This window comes from Hyla sarda, chromosome 5 (assembly GCF_029499605.1).
Source record: "Hyla sarda isolate aHylSar1 chromosome 5, aHylSar1.hap1, whole genome shotgun sequence".
Classification (NCBI taxonomy): domain Eukaryota; kingdom Metazoa; phylum Chordata; class Amphibia; order Anura; family Hylidae; genus Hyla; species Hyla sarda.
Window position 1 is genome coordinate 213466098 of NC_079193.1, and position 25293 is coordinate 213491390.

The following is a 25293-nucleotide window of genomic DNA, read 5'->3' on the forward strand; positions in this document are numbered from 1 at the left end:
GAGGCACAGGAGGGATAAGGAAACTCGCAGTCTTGATAGCAGAAGATCAGGGCAGGCAGCACGTAGCATAGTCAAAGCGAAGCAGGAGTTCAGTAGGCAGGTGGCAGAGGAGCAAGGTCAGGTCACAAGAGCAAGAGATCTGATACACGGCAAGGCAATATAGAGGAACACTTTCTCAAAGGCACAAGGCAACAAAGATCCGGAAGGGAACTGAGGAGGGTGGAGGAATTTATAAATGAGCTACAGGTGGATTTCACTAATGAGCGTACTGGCCCTTTAAATCTTAAAGCTCCAGCGCGTGTGCCCTAGGGGACGGGGAATGGCTTCCATGGCCGCCACCATTTGACCCAGGACTGCCATGCAGAACCGAATGGAAACTGGAACAGGACACCGGAGAATCCAAATTCCTGATAATAGGGCAAGGGGCTTGTCCATCGGAAGCCGACTCCGGGCAGTCGCCGTGTCGAACTGGAGTCCCAGAAAGATTAGAGACTGGGTGGGAGTCAAGTTGGACTTGTCCTGATTGATCACCCAGCTGAAATGGGACAAGGTCTGAAGCGTGAGACAGAGACTCTCCTGATTCTTGGTCTTGGTTGGAGCCATGACCAGGAGTTCATCCAGGTAGGGAATTACAGACACACCCCGTGCTCGCAGGATGGCGATCACTGCTGCCAGGACCTTGGTGAAGACCCTGGAAGCCGTGGCCAGTCCAAAGGGAAGGGCCACAAACTGAAAGTGGCCCTCTGGAACTGCGAAGCAATATCCACCGAGGACAGAAACTCGGTCGGATATCCACCGAGGACAGAAACTCCCTTTGATCCATGGATGCCACTACAGAATTGAGAGAACAGTGGCTGAGAAAAGCTGGGCAGGCACTACTGCTAAACTCTCATGGTTTAATGAGAACACATAGAATGTGGAATGGAACAGCGCGGGAATGTATGAATGAATGAACTCCTGGAGGTGCCAATCAATATCCAAAGATAGCATATGCAGTGCAGTAGTAGAAGAAAGTAGATTGCACTCACCCAATGGAGATTAAAACGTCCTTTTTATTGGGTATTCACTTTAAAACATTCCAAAGTGAAGGTAGAGAGATGTGGTCAGCATAAGCTGACCGAGGCGAGGCAGCGCTCCTTTCGCGGTTCAGCCCGCTTTCTCAAGCCTCAAGACAGAATGGAGAGAATCCATACGGAAATGAAGTAGGAGAAGGTGACGGTTAAGGAGCTTCAGATCCAGGATTGGGCGGACGGAACCCCCTTTCTTGGGAACCACAAACAGGTTTGAACAGAAGCCTGAAAAAAGCTCCTGGGACGTTCACTCCCTTAGCGACGTGAAAGGCTGCTGCCAAGGAAGGGGAACAGAGGGAGGTCAAGAATGAAAAAAGCGATCCCTTGGAAAAGAAGCAAACTCGAAACGATAGCCGTTGGAATTGACATCTCGGACCCAAGAGTCCTGCATGTGGGTGTACCAAACGTCCTGGAAAAGGGATAAACGCCCTCCCACCCTTCAGGCAGAGGGAGGCTTATGGATGCCTGACTTGGCCGCGAAACAGCTGGAATGGTTATCTGATTTCCAGGAGTGACGGGTCTTGAAAGAAGGAGCTTTCTTATTCGGTGAGGGTGCCGGTCTCATCACCCTACTCGAGCCATAGGACCGAAAGGACCGGAAGGAGGTCGACTTCCTTCAGGAGTCAGTACGGTGATACTTATTCTGTGGTAATAAAGAGCTCTTACCTCCAGTCGTCTCAGAGATAATCTCATCCAGGAGTTTTCCAAAAAGTCGTGATTTTTCACGGCATCACCGTCCCAGGCCTTGAGCCACATGGAAGGACAAATTGCCACTAGATTACCTGTGACAAAAGCCGTACAACTGGCCGACTGCATAGAAGAAGAGCACAAATAGTCTCCGACCAAGGTAAGTGCAAGATCTGCCAAATCTTCCGAAGGGGCCCTGGACAAAATGCCCTGGTGGAGTTGAGAAGCCCAGACAGAAAGGGCTTTTGACACCCAAGCAGAAGCGAAGGTAGGAAGTAAAGATGATCCTACTGCTTCAAAGGTGAATTTTGCCAGATTTTGAATCCTCTTGTCTGCTGGGGCCTTAAAGGATGCTGCATCCGCCAAAGGCAGGGTAGTTGCCTTTGACAGGAAACCAGAGGATCCACGGTTTGTGGAGATGTCCATCTTGCAATGAGGTCCTGGGCATAAGGAAACTGTGCCTGAACCCTTGAAAGTGCTTGTCAGGTTGCTTCCATGCTGTTTCCAGTAAGGTGTCAAATTCAGCATGAGAGCTGAAAACCTTAGGAGAAGGATGGGAGTGGTGAAAGGAAACTTCTGTAGCTGGGTCCGAAGTTCCTGGGTCTTCTAGGTGAAAGATCGCCGAGACCAAGTTGTCTACCCTTTCGGACATGCCAGTTTGGTCCTCTGAGTTAGAGGCAGAACCTGATGCTTCATCTTCCAGTTCCCCAGGAGAGTGGGAGCAGGTGGAGACAGCCTTGGATGAAGGCGAAACGGACCTGGTATGCAGATCTGGAGACCTAGGCTGGCGACCAGGAGAGTGGCCCTTAGAAGAGGGGCGTTTTCAGGGTGCCGGGGAAGAGGGGCAAAACCTATGAGGAGAGCGCCTATTCCGGCTTCCAGACTCTGTAGACAAGCCAGAGTAGAAACCCCTGGAGTGCTTGTGAGAGCGCCAAACATAAGGAGGAGAGCGGGCCTCCCTGGAGGGCTGGCGTAAGGAAGACTGCTCCAATACAGTCACCACGGAATGGGAGACCTACGCCAGGTCGGAAATAGACTGGGGGAGGGAAGACACCCATTCTGAAGGGAGAGAAGAGCACACAGATGGGGCCGAGGCACGCAGTGGTGCAGGCAGGACAACTGGGTTCAGCAGAACCACAAGGCATTTTATTTTTTCAGTCCACACAGGCGTAATAGGTGACCAGGACCGCAGGGACCTCTCTGGAGGGAGGGTAATTTCTGGGTTCGGACATAGTGCAAGCAAAAGTAAAAATTGAGCAGTCTCACCCAGTGTCTGTGTCCCTCAGGAAGAGAAGAAGCAGGCTGTGTGAAGAAAAGCTGGTCCTCACCATAGAAGAGAGAGAGCGAGGGAGGGGGAGGACCAGCAGCAGCCAGGCCCTCATTGGTTCAAATGACCCCTGCAGTGTGCGCACCACGCTGATAGATCCCAAAACACGCACTGAATCGCTATAGGGCCGGACAGAGGGGAGTGGACGGAGCTAATCTCCATGAGGAGAATGCGCCACAGCCATCATTAAAAAAAAACCTGAATGCCGTGTATACTAAAGAAAGTACGGCCGGGAGAATGGAGAGCTGTTGGCCGTGCGTGAACAGCATGGCCGACAGGGAACAGAAGCTCCAGTGCTCCGGTCACATCGCATATGGATGTGGCCGATGCGAAAATAAGCCGGGCACATGCGCACAATGGAAGACTAGATTTCTCAAACGGGCATTTCTCCAGTTTGGCGTAGAGATGATTCTTCTGAAGTCGCTGAAGAACCAGACGAACATGAGTACGATGCTCCTCTAGGTTGGAAGAGAAGATCAGGATGTCATCTAGGTATACGACAATACAGGTGTAGAGAAGATCACGGAAGATATCATTGACGAACTCTTGAAAAACGGCTGGAGCCTTTGCGATTTGCGCCGATTCCGGGTCATACGGGTCTATGGTGACCCGGTGACCCGGAATATAAGGGGGATCGGGGGTTGTCTAAGACACCCACGATCCCCCTGTAGGAATAGGAGTGGGGTGGCAGGGGTGCCACCCCTCCTATCCCTGCTATTGGTCTGCTATTGATCGTCAGAGGCGACGACCAATAGCAGACCGGGGGCGGGGGGGTTAACTTTCGTTTTCCCCGTCCTGCCCACCCACAATAGGCGGGGCAGAACGGGGAACCGAAAGGGAGCGGTCGCCGACGTCCACTTACCGATCCGGAGGCTGCGGCGACGGTGATCGGCAGGCGGCGTGACGTGCGTCAGAAGAGGACGGCTCCCGGGATCCTACGGAAGCCGGTAAGTTGATCTGGAGGGCTACAGTCTGAGACTGTGGTCTCTAAACTGTAGCCCAGATGTTGCAAAACTACAACTCCCAGCATGCCCAGACAGCTGTTTGGGCATGCTGGAATATGTAGTTTTGCAACAGCTGGAGGGCTGCAGTTTGAGACCACTATACAGTGCTCTCTAAACTATATCCCTCCAGTTCTTGCAAAACTACAAATCCTAGCATGCCCATATAGTTGTTTTTTGTCTGGGCATGCTGGGAGTTGTAGTTTTGAAACATCTGGAGGTCCACAGTTTGGAGATCACTGTGGACTGGTCTAAAAACTGTAGCTCTCCAGATGTTGCAAAACTGCAAATCCCAGCATGCCCAGAAAGCAAACAGCTGTCTCGGCATGCTGGGAGTTGTAGTTAAGTACCTCCATCTTTTGCATAACTACATCTCCCAGCATGCCCTTCGGTGATTAGTACATGCTGGGAGTAGTAGTTTTGCAACCGCTGGAGGCACACTGGTTGGAAAATACTGAGTTAGGAAACAGAACCTAACTGAAGGTTTTCCAACCAGTGTGCCTCCAGCTATTGCAAAAGTACAACTCCCAGCATGCACGGTCTGTCAGTACATGCTGGGAGTTGTAGTTTTGAAACAGCTGGAGGTTTGCCCCCCCCCCCCCCCATGTGAATGTACAGGGTACATTCACACAGACAGGTTTACAGTAAATTTCCTGCTTCAAGTTTGGGCTGCGGTAAATTTTTCGCCACAGCGCAAACTCCTAGCGGGAAATTCACCGTAACCCGACAGTGCGACAGTACCCCAAAAACACTACACTACACTAACACATAATAAAGAGTAAAACACTACATATACACCCCTTTACAATGTCCCTCCCAATAAAAATTTAAAACGTCTTGTACGGCAGTGTTTCCAAAACGGAGCCTCCAGCTGTTGCAAAACAACAACTCTCAGCATTTCTGGACAGCCACTGACTGTCCAGGCATGCTGGGAGTTTAGCAACAGCTGGCGGCTCCCTGTTTGGGAATCACTGGTGTAGAATACCCCTATGTCCACCCCTATGCAATCCCTAATTTAGTCCTCAAATGCGCATGGCGCTCTCTCACTTCGGAGCCCTGTCGTATTTCAAGGAAACAGTTTAGGGCCACATATGGGTTATCTCCGTACTTGGGAGAAATTGCACTACAAATTTTGGGGGTCTTTTTTTTCTTCCTTTTACCGCTTGTGAAAGGGAAAAGATGGGGGCTACACCAGCCTGTTAGTGTAAAAGAATAAAAAAATTTACTTTTTTACTTTACTTTACATACTTTTTATTTTCACAAGCGGTAAAAGGAAAAAAAGACCCCCAAAATTTGTAACGCAGTTTCTCCTGAGTACGGAAATACCCCAGATGTGGGCATAAAATGCTCTGCGGACGCACAACAAGGCTCAGGAATGAGAGCGCACCATGTACATTTGAGGCCTAAATTGTTGATTTGCACAGGGGTGGCTGATTTTACAGCGTTTCTGGCAAACGCAAAAAAAATTAATACCCAGATGTGACCCCATTTTGGAAACTACACCCCTCACGGAATGTGACAAGTGGTATAGTGAGCCTGAACATCCCACAGGTGTTTGACGAATTTTCATTAAATTTGGATGGGAAAATGAAAAAAAAAATGTTTCACTAAAATGCTGGTGTTACCCTAAATTTTTCATTTTCACAAGGGAAAATAGGAAAAAAGCCCCCCAAATTTGTAACCCCATCTCTTCTGAGTAAGAACATACCCCATATGTGAATTTAAAGTGCTCTGCGGGCGAACTACAATGCTCAGGAGAGAAGGAGCGCCATTGGGATTTTGAAGAGAAAATTTGTCCAGAATTGAAGGGCACATGTGTTTACAAAGCCCCCATAGTGCCAGAACAATTGACCCCGACACATGTGACCCCATTTTGGAAACTACACCCCTCATGTAATGTAATAAGGGGTACAGTGAGAATTTACGCCCCACAGGTGTCTGACAGATTTTTGGAACAGTGGTCCGTAAAAATGAAAAATAAAATTTTTCATTTGCACAGCCCACTGTTCCAAAGATCTGTCAAACGCCAGTGGGGTGTAAATACTCACTGCACCCCTTATTAAATTCTGTGAGGGGTGCAGTTTCCAAAATGGGGTCACATGTGGGGGGGTCCACTGTTCTGGCACCACGGGGGGCTTTGTAAACGCACATAGCCCCTGACTACCATTCCAAACAAATTCTCTTTCCAAAAGCCCAATGGCGCTCCTCCTCTTCTGAGCATTGTAGTTCGCCAGCAGAGCATTTTACGTCCTAACATGGGGTATTTCCATACTCAGAATAAATGGGGTTACAAATTTTGGGGGTCATTTTCTCCTATTACCCCTTGTAAAAAATTTAAATTTAGGGGAAAAACTGCATTTTAGTAAAAAATATTTATTTTTTCATTTACACATCCAACTTTAACGAAGAGTCATCAAACACCTGTGGGGTGTTAAGGCTGAGCGGACCCCTTGTTACGTTCCTTGAGGGGTGTAGTATCCAAAATAGTATGCCATGTGGGTATTTTTTTGCTGTTCTGGCACCACAGGGGCTATCTAAATGCGACATGCCCCCAAAAAAACATTTCAGCAAAAGTTGCTTTCAAAAAGCCAAATGTGACTCCTTCTCTTCTGAGCATTGTAGTTCGCCCGCAAAGCATTTTACGTCCTAAAATCGGGTATTTCCACACTCAGAAGAGATGGGGTTACAAATTTGGTGGGGCATTTTCTCCCATTACCCTTTGTAAAAATGGTAAATTTGGGGGAAAAACTGCACTTTAGTGTGAATTTTTTTTTCCCATTTACACATCCGATTTTAACGAAAAGTTGTCAAACACCTGTGGGGTGTTAAGGCGAACTGGACCCCTTGTTACGTGCCTTGAGGGGTGTAGTTTCCAAAAGGGTATGCCATGTGGGGTTTTCTGCTGTTCTGGCACCATAAGGGCTTTCTAAATGTGACATGCCCCCCAAAAACCATTTCAGAAAAATTCACTCTCCAAAAGCCCATTGTCGCTCCTTCCCTTCTGAGCCCTCTACTGCGCCCGCCGAACACTTGACATACACATGAGGTATTTCCTTACTCGAGAGAAATTGGGTTACAAATTTTGGGGGCTTTTTCTCCTATTACCATAAAATACTATACAATTCAAAAACTGGGTCTACAAGAACATGCGAGTGTAAAAAATGAAGATATTGAATTTTCTCCTTCACTTTGCTGCTATTCCTGTGAAACACCTAAAGGGTTAACACACTTGAATGTCATTTTGAATACTTTGAGGGGTGCAGTTTTTATAATGTGGTCATTTGTGGGGTATTTCTAATATGAAGGCCCTTCAAATCCACTTCAAAACTGAACTGGTCCCTGAAAAATTCCGATTTTGAAAATTTTTAAAATTGCTGCTGAACTTTGAAGCCCTCTGATGTCTTCCAAAAGTAAATACATGTAAACGTTAGAATTCAAACATAAAGTAGACATATTGTATATGTGAATTAAAGTATAATTTATTTGGAATATCCAATTTCCTTATAAGCAGAGAGCTTCTATCACGATTCGGCTGGCTGGAGGTGGATCCTCTGTGCCAGAGAGGGATTGGCGTGGACCGTGTTGGTGGACCGGTTCTAAGTTGCTACTGGTATTCACCAGAGCCCGCCGCAAAGCGGGATGGTCTTGCAGCGGAGGTAGCAACCAGGTCGTATCCACCAGCAACGGCTCAACCTCTCTGACTGCTGAAGATAAGCGCGGTACAAGGGAGTAGACAAGAGCAAGGTCGGACGTAGCAGAAGGTCAGGGCAGGCAGCAAGGATCGTAGTCAGGGGCAACGGCAGGAGGTCTGGAACACAGGCTAGGAACACACAAGGGAACGCTTTCACTGGCACAATGGCAACAAGATCCGGCGAGGGAGTGCAGGGGAAGTGAGGTATAAGTAGGGAGTGCACAGGTGATAACACTGATTAGGCCTGCTGCGCCAATCAGTGGCGCAGTGGCCCTTTAAATTGCACGCGCGCGCCGGGACAAGACAGACGTGGAACGGGTCAGGTACGGGAGCCGGGATGCGCATCGCGAGCGGGTGCCTCCTGCGTCGCGAATCGCATCCCGGCTGGGAGTGATATTGCAGCGCACCGAGTCAGCAGGTCTGACCGGGGCGCTGCGAATGAGAGGATGCTGCGAGCGCTCCGGGGAGGAGCGAGGACCCGGAGCGCTCGGCGTAACAGCTTCAAAGTAAAAAAAATGCAAAATTTTCAATTTTTTCATCAAATTTGGGAATTTTTCACCAAGAAATGATACAAATATCGACAAAATTTTACCACTAACATAAAGTAGAATATGTCACGAAAAAACAATCTCGGAATCAGAATGAATGGTAAAAGCATCCCAGAGTTATTAATGCTTGAAGTGACAGTGGTCAGATGTTCAAAAAATGGCTGGGTCCTTAAGGTATATTTGGGCTGGGTCCTTAAGGGGTTAAGAGGTTAAAGGGGTAGTCCAGTGGTGAAAAACTTATTCCCTATCCTAAGGATAGGGGATAAGTTTGAGATAGCGGGGGGTCCGACCGCTGGGACCCCCTGCGATCTCTCTGTACGGGGGCCAGGCTCTCCGGCCAGATATCGGGTGTCGACCTCCGCACGAAGCTGCGGCCACCACGCCCCCTCAATACATCTCTATGGCAGAGCCGGTGATTGCCGAGGGCAGCGCTTCGGCTCTGCCATAGGGCTGTCGGGGCTCCATACAGGAGATCGCAGGGGGCCCCAGCGGTCGGACCCCCCGCGATCTCAAACTTATCCCCTATCCTTAGGATAGGGGATAAGTTGTTCACCACTGGACTACTCCTTTAAAGGGGTACTCCGGTGAAAAACTTTTTTTTTTAAATCAACTGGTGCCAGAAAGTTAAACAGATTTGTAAATTACTTCTATTAAAACATCTTAATCCTTCCTGTACGTATTAGCTGCTGGTCACTACAGTGGAAATTCTTTTCTTTTTGAAACACAGAACTGTCTGCTGACATCACGAGCACAGTGCTCTCTGCTGACATTTCTGTCCATTTTATGAACTGTCCAGAACAGCATATGTTTGCTATGGGGATTTCCTTTTACCCTGGACAGTTCCTAAAATGGACAGAGATGTCAGCAGAGAGCACTGTGCTCATGATGTCAGCAGACAGCTCTGTGTTTCAAATGGAACAGAATTTCCACTGTAGTATTCAGCAGCTAATAAGTACAGGAAGGATAAAGATTTTTTAATAGAACTAATTTACAAATCTGTTTAACTTTCTGGCACCAGTTGATTTAAAAAAAAAAAAAAAAAAGTTTTTCACCGGAGTACCCCTTTAAGCTTCTTGATTTTACATTAGCATTCCTCAAGTTAAACTTATTCTGTCCCCCTTTTTAATTACTCTATTGAAGTTTATTCTTCAGAACAAATGCATCAGGTTTGGTAATGTTTGCTACTTTCAGATGTGGGGGACTTTGATGGGGTCCCCTGTGGCTCCAAGTCTAGAAAACATCTTCATGGATGTTGAGAAATTCAGTATGTTTTTGAATAGGTTGGCCACAAGATGTTATGTAGTGTGAGCTAAGAATGCTTATTGCTTACAATGTCTAAGAGACACTTCTAAGTGAAGCAAAGACATTTTGTGAATGAATATTCAAATGTCTCTGCTTAAAGCTTGCAGGAGATGCATTTAAAAATTTTATTTTAATCCCATACTTAACCTATGCTGCTTGACTGGTACTTTAGTTCTAGGAGGGGGTGAGGCCTTATGATTGTTTTTGAAAACAGAACATTGTGTAATGATTTCCTGTGGATATGGATTAATGTCAATAATGGAATAGCCCTTTTCAAGGGGAATTAAGGGGCATGGCTTAGGTTGAGTAAGGTTTTTACACATATTTATTATTTGCAACTTTTAACAAGCATTTATAATTTTCTTGCACAATCTCGCGCCACTCATTGGGTTTAGTAGAAATCCACAAGTCAAACATTCCTACATCCCATGAAAATAGCTAAGTTTGGCACGGTTAAAATCAGCAAATGGAACAAAAGGGCACATTGGAAAAGATTGTGAAGCCTGAGAAGGGTTTTTAATATGTGGCTTTGTGGCAGAGAGAGAGAGAGAGGGGGGGAGGGAAATGTGAAAAGAGTACTGTCTGTATACGGTGCTGGAGTACCCGGAAGTGGCAGCCATATTACCACTCCTGAAGGTGACTGTTCCTCCCACTTCCACCCCCGGCAGCCATCTTAGCACACCTAGTATAGTGAAGTATGTATGATGTGGATTAATGAATCAGGAATACATGGAGTATGACCAGTGAATGCTATTTATGTAAGTGTTTGTGTTGTAATGGATCCTTTTAGATTGGTAAAGAACAAAAGAAAAGCCACGTGGTATTAATTGAACCTATTTGATGATATTTTATTAATTTCCTAATAAGTTTTGTTTTCACAGTTGCGCAGGATGGATGCCAAAAATGAAATGTATAAGGAAATGCAATTAATTGTCTGATTATATTATAAGAGTAACAAGAGAAGAAGTTCGGCCAAGGAAAATAAAATAAGATATAAAATAAATTTAAAAAAGGGATCACTATTTAATTGATAAGTATTACCTCAAGCACTTAAATTCAGCTAATGGTTTATTGGATTATAAACAATACACATTGAAGGTGATTTTTCCCAATTTTTGAAAGAGCTCTGTATATTTTTTATTCTTTTACATGTGTGGTGAGAATGTGCACCCTGTGTGTGTTGTACGTTGAGTATTTGTATATGTCGGTATTGTTACATGTGTCTTGTGTGTCTCTTGATGTAAAGTAGCACAGGAATACAGTCAGATACTAGACGTTCAAGTGTGATAGAAGACTGGCCAAACCTGAGGAAGAACAAAAATCCAGACTCAAAGGAGCAGTGACCAGTGACGTAGAGGAGTGGGAGGACAAAGGTGGGGCTTATAGGGAGATTGACAGCCTTGGTCTACTGAAACACAGTCACATTAGATTTGAAGAAACTACAGATCTACTGTTTGAACTTGAGTATGTTTATAGTACCTGCATACACAATGTGATATACCTATATATTCTACATTGCATTTATTTGAATTAGATCATTTTTGAGTGGATTACATTATAATGATAATTTAATGTAACATGAAGATGCTGATTGTCTTGAACTTATGAGGTTAAACATTCAAGAGCCATGATAGGATATCAGAGAATCCATGGTTGATGCTAAGGTGTAAATGTAAGCTTACTTCCATAATGCAAGGATGTAATACATAAGGCAGGATATATGGTAACCAGACGCAGAATGAAGTTCTACTTCAATAAACATCTTGATCTAAGCTGTTGGTTCAGAAAAGTAGCGTTGAAGATATTCACTGAGATGTGTAAGATATCTGAAGGTAAGACATAATGAGTATGGGTACACTTTTATTACCGCCCACAAGTATGGGCATATTGGAGTAAAGTTTTTCTTGAATCCCTGGGCAAAAAAATCAAATGTAGAATCTGTTGTTTTTCAATTCAAGTGTTCAACGTCTTAGAGCTGCCAGAAAAGATGGCCATCATAAAGATCAGACCCACATGAAGGAAACAACCCCCAGAAGCAAAGGGGAATTGATGTTGGAGAGGGCTGCCAAGGCTGCAGTGCTTCTGTCCCCCCACAGTTATGGTACAGAGTGTGTCGGTGGATTGGGAGAGTGGATCTGTCTGGTTAGGTCTCTTACAGGAACCAGCAATGCATGCTGAGAGAGACCAATGGAAGAAGAAAGAGGTGGTACAGGGCAAAGACTGCATCTGGAGAGTTGGTGAGAAGCTGTGTGTGCGCCAACAGTCTTGTACCCCATGGTATGGGGTATATGGCCCCATACACTAAGCAAAAGTGAGCTATGTTTGTAGTAATGTCCGCACATTCAACAATTCAGAAATAAGGTTTGTACAGACTTCATTATTTACATCTGTTATGACCTACGTAAAACAATAAAGGTACCTGACCATCTCACTCAATGATCATCTTACCTGTTTCAGAGACTATGGGTGAGATTTATCAAGACCTGTCCAGAGGAAAAGTTGATGAGTTGCCCATAGCAACCAATCAGATCGCTTCTTTCAGTTTTCAGAGACCTTGTTAAAAATGAAAGAAGCTATCTGATTGGTTGCTATGGACAACTCAGCAACTTTTCCTCTGGACAGGTTTTGATAAATCTCCCCCTATGAGTAGACTTCATCTAACTGCCTAAGGTGGACCAATATAAGTATGTCCTTGTCTGTCTGTACTGATTCTCTAACCATAGATACAGTAAAGAACACAACTTAGAACCTTTTGTAGAGTTGTGCCTAGTTCAGATTCTGTAATTGTTACCCAGTTCCTTAAACCTATTAGTATGTGGCAGGAAATAAGTGAGGAAAGAGACGCTTCCATTTGATGATCCCGTATAGATGTATCTAAGATATATTCTCTGATAACTGTTAAATCTATGTCTGTACATAACCATGGATGCTATAGGAGATTTGAGTCTATAATACCCCAGATTTCTATAAACAAGAATGTAGACTGGATTAATTATATCTATTGTAATCAGCAGAGATTCATATATTTCTCAGTAGATGCTCAGGCAGAACAACTAAGAGCCACATCCACTATGACATTCCAAACTGGTTCGGCATTAGATATGGGGTAAACGGAAAAGGGGGGGTATGTAAAATGTTTGGAGAGACCTGTTGCACATATATCTCAGCCAATACAGGACCCAAATGGTAAAATAACCATACTTATAATTCTGATAATCTTGCTTTTGTTGTGTGTTGTGTTTTGCCTTTGCCTAGAGAAGATGTGTGAGACGACCATCGAGAATGCCATGCCAGTGATGACGAATGTGGACTTCGAGATTACAGATGAAGCCTATACCCCATGACGGAGCTTCAATGCCATCTATAAAACTAGTAAACCTTAGGGACAGCATCAGACTCCATTGGGGAGATTTATCAAAACCTGTGCAGAGGAAAAGTTGCCCATTTGCCCATAGGAACCAATCATCTCACTTCCTTCATTTTTAACAAGGCCTCTGCAAAATGAAAGAAGCAATATGATTAGTTGCTATTGGCAACTGGTCAACTTTTCCTTTCCACAGGTTTTGATAAATCAGAGCACATATGTGTAAAGTCTGAGGCTAAGGGGGTCCATGGACAAGCCATGGGTCATCTAAAGTACAGTGAAGCGTTTGAGAAAACACATTGGGGTAGAAGAGTTAGGATGATGGAAATTAGGGAAAGGTAAAATGGTAATTTTAAGGGGGGATTGTAATGGAGGCATATATGTGTGTATATATGTATATATATTTATGTGTGTGTATGTTTGCAGCATAAAATGGCCATTTCACAAAGCCCCACCCTTGCTACTCTACTCCTATTTCACCCCCTCCATCGAGTAAGAGGGATTCCTCATCCTGAACAAAGAAGCTTTGGAGCCCACCGAAATTCAACAGAGGACCATACCTTATATGGTACACATATGATATGCTAGGGCTAAGAACACCTCCCTAGTGAGGACAGGAACTTATGTTAATTGTAATGGTGATATAAGCTTGGACGGCTGACAATAAAGAAGCAGAATATTGAAGTACTTGAAACTGACATGGCTCCGTGTGATTTACTTTGGTATACTCTGGTATATACGTGGAAAGCCTAATTAGGCTGAATTTGTGGGAGTGGCGAGGGCTTTAAATACCTCCCTCTTTCACTCCAAGGGCGTATGGTGTGTTTGGCGGTGTTTGGTTTGAACGTCGCTGTGAGCTCATACGTCCCCAGGAGCAGGAGTGTGGTTTGCGGGAGTCTTTCCGGTATTCAGCTGCAGTGTTGCGGAGGAGCAGGTAAGCCCGGGTTACCTCGGTCCATATGCAATCACCCATCCCTCCTTATTCTCCCCTCACCGTGCGCCGCCTCGTTCCCGGTGCCAGCCGGGGAGCCTCGCACATCCATCGCTCCCTCTCGTTCCCGTTGCCAGCCAGGGAGCCTCGCCCGTCCATCGCTCCCTGTCGCGGCGTTCTCGGGCAGCGGTGGCGTTCAAAGCCGCCCCGTAGGCTTCCGTTGCAATCGGATCCCCCCCTCGAGGCAGCACGGCGGGTCACGTGGGAGGCCGGTCACGTGGACACGACACGGCTCCCACCGGCCGCCTCACTTCCACTCCCGCGGCGTGTTCCGGCGTCTCGGTGCCGGGGCAATGCTGCGGGGTCACGTGATGCTTGTGAGGGGCTCGGGGCAGCGCAGCCTGCTGGCGAAGTCCGGGACTGGCCGGGCAGGCTGCCGCTCAATCAACAGGCAGGACACAGACCTTCACTTCGTCAGCGCGGGTTCTGTCTGTGCCCGGCTGTGGGCGTGATTGGGGCTTGGGCTCTGCTTAGCGAGCTGAGGCAGCCCCAGGGGAAGTATATGGTTTAGGTATGTGCAGAAAAAAAACCATAAAAAAAAAAAGATATATGTGTATATATGTTAATATTAATAATAATAATAAAAAAAAAACAGCTGCATCTATACAGAGGCATTGCGGTTATTGCATACAGGTGGGATCTACAATCACTCAGTAGGGGGTTAACGCCGGCGAGGCGCTCATAGCACCCCTGTGGCCACAGTGTTACTCATACAAACTGTAATTATTTACGCTGGTTGTTTCTATCATCCTGTTTTATTCTTGCAGGTGGTTGGGTTGTGTCTGTTTTCTTCCAAGTCAATTCAGAAGTTGCTAGTTCCTTAGGTAATTGTGGTTGGTTATGTCTCACGGTATCAACAGTATGTAGTTCACTTGGTCGGTTAAACTCTTGTTCGGGAGTACCTTGCTGCTGACTCATCTTCAGAGCAAAAAAACACGCAGTGACTACTGACTGTGGCCGTCTGCAGGCGGGCGGGCGTGGGCGCGGGTGGTGGTGCTCTCGTGAGCCCGCGGGCATCCTTCCGTCGCAATGCGGGTACACACGAACATGTTCCAGTGAGGTTAACCAGTTATCTGACTCTTCTTCAGATGGGGCCTACTGCACTTATTGTTACTGACTCATCTTCAGAACAACACCACGATTCATGAATTGCATAAGGCCACCGCCGTGTCTGACTCCTCTTCAGATGGTGCCTGTTTGCATGTGTTGTTCTGACTCGTCTTCAGCGCATCAACACAATTTGGCTGACCCTTGTCTCAACTTGCGTTTATAACCCAGAATTCGTGTCTAGACGGGGTTTAGGCAATTCGCTAATGCACGGTTAAAGAGGGTGGCTGGTTGGCGGGTTCAGGTATTTTCGGTGCCAGCAGCAGCATACGCCCAGTTCAATTTCCCACTATTTTTACAGGTTCAGGCTTCGTTTGTGTCACCAGACGTTAAGCGGTTCCACTCCGAGTCTAGGTCTTGTCGGTCACAGGTCAGTAGCTTCATCCTAGGCTAGGTCCCGTAGGCTTTTCTGGTATTTATGTTTATCTCATCTTCCCACCGGCACCCATTTTGGCCCGGACAGGTACGGCTAACATGTCCAATCCGTCTGATATCGAGGAGGCGCTTTTGGTCCCGGATACCCCAGCAAGGGCTTCTGACCGGGGAAGTCTACCATCATATCGGTCTTGGACCATCCCCAAGTTGATGGAGGAGCTGAGGAGGAAAGGAATTCCCTTCCCGGCGTCCGCCAGAAAAGGGGAGCTGTATAGTCTCCTGAACTCTGATGCTGTCCCAGGGGGCAGTCAGGACGTACCTTCCTTGCAGACCATGAACACTTCTCTAACCCAACTGCATTCCTTGATGAACACTATGATGACCTCCATGACTGCGTTCGGCTCCAGATTGGATGCGGTAGAACGTGACAGGGTCACTACAACCCCTGCCACCCCGCTCCTCCCATGCCGCCTACAGTACAGGCTGTCAACTCAGGTACGCCGCTACCTCCCCCCAATATCACACCAGCACACTTCATCCCTGCTGCCATCAAAAAGGACATCTTGGAGGGGAAAGATGTGAATTTGGCCTCATTGTTGATCGCGACGAACGATCTCAATGAGACTAAAACTGTGGCTTGTGGCGAACTCTCGGTGGTGTTTAAAAGTAAAGATGCACGACTCAACAGGAAATTGAGCATCGTGGAGTTCATCATAGCTTTTGGATTGTACAGGGATGTGGTGTGTTCGGCAAAACCTGAGCGCAGGGAGGAGCTCGATTCATACCTGCACAAGATTTCACAGTTGGCATACAAATATGGGGGCACAACGTTCTATGAGTATCATAAGTCCTTCGCTGCTAAAGCGGCAGCAGCTTATGCCCAGTTCAATTATGTCACGAATTGGGGGGCAGTGGACACTGAGTTATTTTGCAACCATTCCGCCGCGCTAAAAAGCCAGTCCTGCAGCCTTTTCAATGCTAATACGCACATGTTGGCTTGGTGCTCTCAGATAAACGAGCAGAGCGAGGCTAGCACTAGCAAAGCCCCAGCCATGGCCGGGGCTCCAATGCAGAAATCCTCTTCTGCGGTAGACAGATTGGGCCGTCCAGTAAGATACCTGGGTAAGACACAGATTTTCAACAATTTCAACTTAGCATCTTGCACGTACAGTAACTGTCGTCTGCTCCATGTGTTTCAATTGTTATAGGGCTCATCCCAGCACAATTTGTACTCTCAGGGGCAATCAGGCGTGAATAGTCAGGGTGCAGGTTCAGACCCTCGCTCAGGTTCTGGCTGGTCATCCTGATCCCACATGGGTCGATTGGCTGGTGACGGGCTTCTGTAGCGGGTTTAACACTGGCATCGTAGCAGTACCTCAGTTCACTGTTGAGTGCAGGAACCTCGTGTCCGCACTCAGGGAGCCAGAGATCGTCTCTTCCCTGCTACAGGTAGAAGTGGAGAAGGGCTTTGTCATAGGCCCCTTCGCCAGCTCTCCCTATGAGGTCTGGAGAGTCAGCCCACTGGGCTTAGACAAGGGCAAGTTCAGTAATAAAAGAAGATTGATTTGCGACCTCTCTGCGCCTTATTCCACATCAGTCCCAAGTATCAACTCGCTAACCCCATCAGATGAATTCTGCATGAGGTTTGCCTCTATATACCAGGCCATTCAAGTAATCGTACACCTGGCTCTCTAAGGCAGACAACACAGACGCCTTCAAGTGGTTGCCGATCCGGGAAGACCTCTGGAAGTGGTACGGGGTAAAATGGCTGGAGCAATATTACTTTGCGGTGAGGTTAACGTTTGGGGCCAAAAGTAGCCCGTGGTTGTTTAACCAGCTTGCCACAGCACTACACTGGGTCTTACAGAATGGGGCAAATTGCGAGTTCACAATTCACTATTTAGATGATTTTCTCCTGTTGGAACATCCGGCTTCCAGCCCAACCAACCGCGAGTTGTTACGGAGTCTATTCCTCGAGTTAGAGGTTCCGGTGTCCCCTCACAAAACAGAGGGTCCTACTAAGCGACTCATGTTCTTGGGCATCACACTGGACTCAGCCAGTATGCAGGCCAGCTTGCCTTCAGAGAAACTGGCGAGGATACAACAGACGATTCACAAATTTGCAAAGTGCCGCTCAGTCGAACTGCAGAGTTTGTTAGGAGTGTTGGCTTTCGCGATGCGGATTGTCCCTCAGGGTCGTTCCTTTATCTCCAGGCTGTTATCGCTGCTATCGGCGGTGTCAGGGCAGCGAGACTCAGTTCGCATGGATGAGGAGGCTATGGCAGACCTAGCAATGTGGGACTTGTTTCTGTCGGAATGGAACGGAATCTCGTTTTTCGTGCCATCAGTGTCAGATTAGTCTCCGTTGGTAGTAACCGGCTCCTCGGCTGTGGGCTTTGCAGCGTTGCATGGTCGCCATTGGTTTGCCAGCGCATGGCCTTCGGAGGTATTGGGTATCCCCGGGTTCAACAGGACCTCAGCCCTGTTCAAAATTTACCCAGTAGTAGCTGCTGCTTTCATCTTGGATGACACCTGGGCGCATAACACTGTCAGGTTCCCGAGTGACAACGCCTCTGCAGTTGACATCCTAAACAAGGGGCGTTCTAGCTCAGCACACATCATGACGTTTGTGAGACGCTTTACATGGCTCTCACTTCATCACAAATTTCACTTTGCGTTCCAACACATAGAGGGGTCAAAGAACTTGGCAGCAGATGCGTTTCCAGAGCTAAATTTAACGTGTTCTTTCAGGTGTGTCCAGACGCAGACGGCGTCCCGGCCCCCTTCTTCAAAGATCTAGTCATGGACTAAACACCTTTACAGAAGTGGCTAACTCTTTGATCAGGCGATCACTAGCCCCTAGCACCATTCAAGCCTACGACTCAGCCATCACCTTGTTCACTTCTTTCATGTACAATGTAGGTTTGCCCCCCTGTCATCTCCGTTCACAATGCTCTGGCTTTTGTTGGTTTTTGCCATTCTTCACTACACTTATCCTTTACCTTATCCACTTATCCAAACTTTACCTCTCCAGATTGCAACACTACCATTCTCTTTCTCACCCTGAAGCACTCTCTCTACACTCTTCGCATGCAGTTAAGGCAGCACTCAAAGGCGTACAGATGCTGGCAGCACCCAGGCCTCCTTCATGCCTGCCAGTCACGGGTGAACTATTTCGCAGCATGTCTTCTCTCCTGGACACGTATCCCCTCGGTTATCAGGTCAGCACGGTGATTAAAGCAGCTATCTATCTGGCATTCTATGGGTTTCTTAGGCCAGTGGAATTCACCCATTCTCACAACAGGTCACCGGGTCTGTCTCTGGGTCAGCTGTTACCTTGTAGTTATGGCTTCACACTCACGTTGTTATCCACTAAAACCAAAAGGCACGGTGCGGTCGTCAAATACTTTCCAACGGCCCATCAGTGGTGTCCGGTGACAGTCTTTGCACAACTCATTTCTATGTTGGTAGGCAAATCTGCAGACAGTCCGCTTCTGCCTCTCGGTTCATCCGCTCTCACGACCGCGCAATTCCTTAGCCATGTCCGTACGTTAGTCAAAACTCTAGGCCATGATCCGCTACGCATCAAGTGCCACTCATTCCGGATTGGGGTTGCGTCGGCAGCTTCCAAACACGAAGTTCCTGCCCACATCATCAAAAAGTTGGGCCGATGGAATTCAAGTTGTTTTGATAGATACATTCCTGATCCCTCTTGTGAAATGGCCAGGGTGTTCAAGGTGTTGGCATTAAATAAAATAAAAAAGAGTTGCACCTCATATTTTATGTATTGTCTTTTTTGCCCTCTATAGGCATTCCCTCCGTACGCGGTTTTGGGCACACATCAACCGTATTTTGTTTGTTATCATCTCTATTTATTTTAGATGCTTATTGACAGCTCCAGGTATCCAGAAATGTAAGTTTGAATAATTGTGATGTTGGTATATTGTTAGGTCACAGGTCAATCGGCTCTTCGAGCAATGACCACATTTCTGTATACAGGTTTGGACGGGAGTAAGATAGTTACGAGGTAACTGATAAAATCCATATCAAATGAATCTCTTATTGTTTACTTACTGTTTGCTGGACCTTAACTTTGCTTGCAGTAAATTCACCACTTGCACATGTACTTTGTATTTCTTTAATTTGACCTTAGACTGATTTTTGACTTCTTGGGGGAATGCCCTTCGGCCAACTTCCCAGCCTCCTGCGCATTGCACCACAGTTGGAAACTGACATCAACCCTTGCCTTTAACAGTTGCTTACATTCACCTTTGCATTTCTCAGTGATTGCCCAAGCCATTTATGAGCCTCCACCCACACAGATATCTAGGACAAATGGTTGTGATCTAGCTTATCGTCGTCTATTGCTTGTGACAGGGTAAAATGTTCTTGTATAACTTGGTGTAGCTATATTGTGCTTTAAATTAAAGGATGGGTTTTACTTCGTCACAATTTTGTATTCACTTTGTTTTTCCTATTTCTAGTATTCTTAAAGTTCAGTTCTAATATCAATATTTTGATATGAAAATTAGCTTAAGGGTCTATTCACACGTACAGTATTCTGAACAGATTTGATGTGCGGATTTGATGCGCAGGATTTTCTGCTGCAGATTTCAATGTAAACTAAATTACAGAACACAGCTTGAAATCCTGCGCATTAAATCTGCAAATCAAATCTGCACAGAATACTGTACGTGTGAATAGACCATTATAGATGATGCTGACAATTGGTTGGTCCTTATTACAAATAGAACTGTATAACTATATATCAGCCACACACAAATTGTGAAAATCTTTTCCCTTCACCCATACTGTGCCTAAGCGGAGACAGAGATAAAATACATGTCTCATGAGCAATATATGACTTACCTTTATTTCTGCCCTATGAATTGAGATGGAATGGTTTAGGATCCTGGAAGCTAAAAGACATATCACAATAAGTGCAGCAAATATAAGCATTTTTATTCTTATCAGTCCTTCAATTATTTAGTTTGATGAAAAAGCGGAAAAAGGATGGTTATAAAATAAAGCCTTGTCTAAGGATATTACCTGTCTGGCACCTATTTTTTCTATTTTTAGCAACCATTATGGCACTTTGATCCAAATAAGGCCTTTTCATATGAACAATGTAATCCTTTGCTACACCCATTGTATGGAAAGTAGGCTGTCATTTTATATGGTTGACATAGTCAAAGGCATACAACATGTGTCAGCAATAAAATGTCTTGTTCTTCAAGAAGAAACATCCTTGTTCCCTCTCTAAAACTATCTTGTAAATCTGGCAATTCTCTGTCAATGTAAACTTCTATCAGTTTTGAAATATTAGCAGTATTGATTTAATAATCTGTTAGAAAGGAAATTCTATTTATTATTTATTGATATTTAATTTCTGAGGACATTGTTTTTGACAAAGATCAAATTAATAACTTTATTTTAGCTTCCAAGCTAGAAAGCTGATATTAGGATATACCTGGTCCGCAATAACATGTTCCACCATAAGATATCTACTGACAGGAGAAGTAAATAACATTGATTATCTTGTAAGAATGGCCGGTGTTAAGAGATGGGATGTATTAGGTGCAAAGTGAACAGTCAGTTATAGGAGCTGAAATGCTGGAAGCAGGGAAAATGGACAAGTAGAAAGAGCAGAGCAACTTAGATTAGGATAAAATTGTTATGGCTAGATGACTTAGATCAGAGACTGTGTGGACATAATTTATGAAAGTGGCACACAATGGATAATAAATTTTAATATAAAATGAATGTGTGTCATCGTTTGTGTATATGTTAGCTTCTATTCTCATTGCTGGAGTCAAGTTTGTTCCTTTTTAGTCGCATTTCATACATCTTGCTTGGATAAACATGTCTGGAAAAAAGCACAGAAGAGCTTCTCATGGGATAGTAGTTCTGGTTGTGTCAAGGTGCCCTTCAATATGGAGGATAGGGGCAATCTTGCTCACCTTTTGTGGTTGTGTGCCAGACACAACCACCTATAACAGCGTGCAGGGCCGGCCTTTGGGGTGTGCGAGCTGTGCGGCCGCACAGGACACCATAGCAACAGGGGCCCTGGGCGGCCGACACATCTCTTTTTTTTTTTTTACCTATTTCTAGGATGCGGGCCCCTTAAGAATCATTGCAGGGCCGATCCATTACACATAGCAGTCATTAGGGAGATGAGGAGCTGTGCATGTACGTCCTCTCTCCCCTGCTGTGGCTTATTTTGATCGTGCAAACTTATGTCCTCACAAGACAGAGCAGGGGGATGTGAGGAGGAGCTGTGCACGTACGTGAGGTGCAGGGGGGGTTATGGGGGGTGATGAGAGGTGCAGGGGGGAGGTGCAGGGGGTTTATGGGGGTGATGAGAGGTGCAGGGGGGTTATGGGGGTGATGAGAGGTGCAGGGGGGTTTACAGGATGATAAGAGGTGCAGGGGGGTATATGGGGGTGAGAAGTGGTGCAGGGGGTTATGTGGGGATGATGAGAGGTGCAGGAGGGGGGTTTATGGGGGTGATAAGTGGTGCAGGGGGGGTTAAGTGGTGTAGGGGGGGTTATGGAGGTGATGAGGAGGGGGGTTATTGAGATGATAGGGTACAGTGTGTGGCAGGATTATATTAAGGGTACAGTGTGTGGCAGGATTATATTTAGTGGGTACAGTGTGTGGCAGGATTATATTTAGTGGGTACAGTGTGTGGCAGGATTATATTTAGTGGGTACAGTGTGTGGCAGGATTATATTCAAGGTACATATGTCCCCTGCAACCTTCTTCTCACAATTCATGTCAGTCTCTTTGAGCCCCTCATAGCTCGGGCTGTGTACTCCTCAGCAGGCTCTGTCTCTTCCCTACAGCCCACATGCTGTCTCCTAGGAAGAGCCCCCATTAGACTGAGTCTCCATCTCATATACACACCTCCCTTCCCTCCTACCTCATTACTTAAGAAGCAGGTGAGAGCTTCTGCAGGGTGAGCCAAGGAAATACACCCTTTCCTTGCCACACTGCCACATATCCCCCCCCCCCCTTTGCTCAGACCACCGGGAAGGAGCACATGTATTTGAAAGGCAGAAACCATCTGCCTTTCCTTTCTCTTGGACAACTTTTGTCCCACAGTCTCTGAAGTCCTTGACTTTTTTCTTCCGGACTTTTACCAGCCACAAATTGCAAGTCTCTCGGTCACACCTCTCCAGTTCTAGGTTCTTCACCCTGGTGTGAGGACCGATGCTTCTAACCTTTGTCTTCTTCTGGCTTGCCGGACCTCTGCCTCAGAGAATCTTTCAGCCTCATTGGTTTCACCAACCACTGTCTTGTTCTCTGTACCGTCAGAGGACCTCTGACACGGGTCCATCTCAGTTTCAACTTTAGAGGACTTCCCATCTGGTTTCACCTCAGTCTTGACTTCAGTGGATTTCTCACATGGTTTCACCTCATCCCTTCCAGCTTTTTCTTCAGGGGCAGCAGCTTCCTCAGGTTTGGCTTCAGAGTCTTTGGCTCCTTCAGATTCTTGTGTAGAATCAGCTTCTACTACTGCAGCTTCTTCAGACTTACTCTTCTCTTCACCTGTAGCTTCAGTTGTGCCATTCTCTTTACTCACAGCTTTTGAGGTAGACTCTAGTTTGGCTTCTGCCTCAGAGGATTTCTCTGCCTCAGCATTACCTTCAGAATTTTTGGTCTGCTCAGGTTCAGAGGATTTCCCACCTCTCTTCTCCTTAGTCTCCACTTCAGAGGATTTCCCACCAGGTTTCAGCTCAGTCCTAGCTTCAGGGGACTTCTTACAGGACTTCACCTCAATCTTAACTTTAGAGGACTTCTTGGCATTCAGAGAAAGCATAACTGTATCCTGTAACTTCGGCCCCAGAAGCCTTTCTTGAGCCAATTCCGCCATATCTTGGTCTCTGCTCTCTTTTAGGACTTCCTGGTCCTTTTCCTTTTTCTCACATTCTCGCAGCTTACACTGGAGCTTAGCGGACTTCATCCTCTCACTGTCAAGTAACTCTGTCAAGTCACTGACAGTATCTTCCGCAGACATCAATTGTTACCTCAATTGTTCATTGTCCGCCAGCACAGCCACCTGCTCGTAGAATTGCGCTCCCAGCAAAACCAAGGCAGCTACGTGGGACCTTCTGCACGTTTCGTTCTGCGCTTCCAGGCTCTCTTTTAAGATCTTCATGTCATCTTCCAGCTTTATAAATTTCAGCTGCTCACTCTTGAGCTTTGTGGAGATCATCTTCTCACTGTCCAGCAACTGTTTCTTGGACTTCACTAACTCATTGATAGATTTTCCACTCTCACCAATCTGTTCAGATAAATCTGAGATCTCCTGTTGCAAGTTCTTGTTTTCATGTTGCAGAGTCTCAAATTGTTCCAGGGCCTCCTCATACTGCTCACGGAGCAAGTCATTGTCATGACGAGCAGATTGAAGAGCATGTGCAAGGGCATTCTTTACCTTGACTTCCTCCTCAAGTTGTCTCTTAGCTTTAGAGACACTCTCCAGATTGCTGGCAAGAGCTTCAGCTTCCATCTTCATTTCATTCTTCTCTTTTTCTATTTTTTTTCCATGGCTACCAGGCTAGCCTTGTGATCACTCTGCAGAGCCTGATATGCACCATGTAGAAGACTCACTTCTTCTTCATGGAATGACATCCACTTGGCCAGACTCTGCACTTCACTCTCCTTGCTGGTCACAAGACCCTGGGAGCGGGACAGTTCATCCTGCAGAGCCACAAACTCACTTCTGTGGTGCTCCATGACTTTTTCCAGCTGAAGCCTCGCTTCTTGCTCTTTCTTAAAGTCAGCAAGTGATTTGTCCTTCTCCTCTGTCAAGCGATGTACCTCTTTTTCTTTCTCCATCAACTTCACAGAAACCATCTGCAGGGTTTCTTCCAGATTCTGGATCTGCTCCAGTTTTTTTCCAAGGCCAGCTTGTCTCTTCCGAGACCTTTTACTGACAGCGGTCTCCTCACTCTCGCTGCTAGACCTTGAGACATCCTCTGGTCCTCTGTCAGACACTCGACCCAGCTCTTCTCCATCTCTAGAAAAGGTCTCCCCCTTTTTCGGGGTTGCGGCCACTTGTGCCTCATTATTATCATCCACAACAGGTGCCACTGACACCTGGCACTCTTCCTCTCCCACCACGTTGGCAACTCTGGAGACTCTCGCTAAACACTCCCGTCGTACTGGCAATCCCTTGGTGGTAAGTTTGTTGCCCCTAGCAACAACTTCAATGGCTCTTGGCATCAGCGAGTCAGGGAGATTCCTGATCAGTTCCTCTGAACTGTCTCTCGGCTTCTTGGCAGACTTTTCTTTTGTCTTGTCACAGTCTCCTTCACTTAAGACTCTGTCTGTGACTGTAAGTGCAGCCCCCAGCTCCACTGGTACTCTCTTCCGGAGTTTTGGTTTTTCCACAGCCATCTCCGTAGCTTCTATTCCAGTCACCTCTTTATCTTGACTCGTGGACTGTTCTTCAGCTCCCCTAGTGGTCTGGCACACTCCCACCTGAGATCTACCTAGGGTCTGCTGACACTCCCTGTCCTCTGCCTCTGCTGAGTTACTGTCCCCTGCTATGTGGTGAAAACCAAGTGTTGTGAGCCTATCAGGTGTTCCTGCTCTAGTCACCTTACTATCTTCCCACAACTGCTGAAAAAATGGAAAATCCTTCCCCAGCACTACTTCATACTCTAAGGTAGGCTCTATTGCAACCTTGTGACTTAAGGTACCATAGGGAGTAGAAATACACACATTAACTGTTTTATAACCCCAAATACCGGCTTATATAGACACTATAGCGGGGTCTGGCTTTCTGCCGCTGGTCTTTACCAGACTTATTACACATTTTGGAT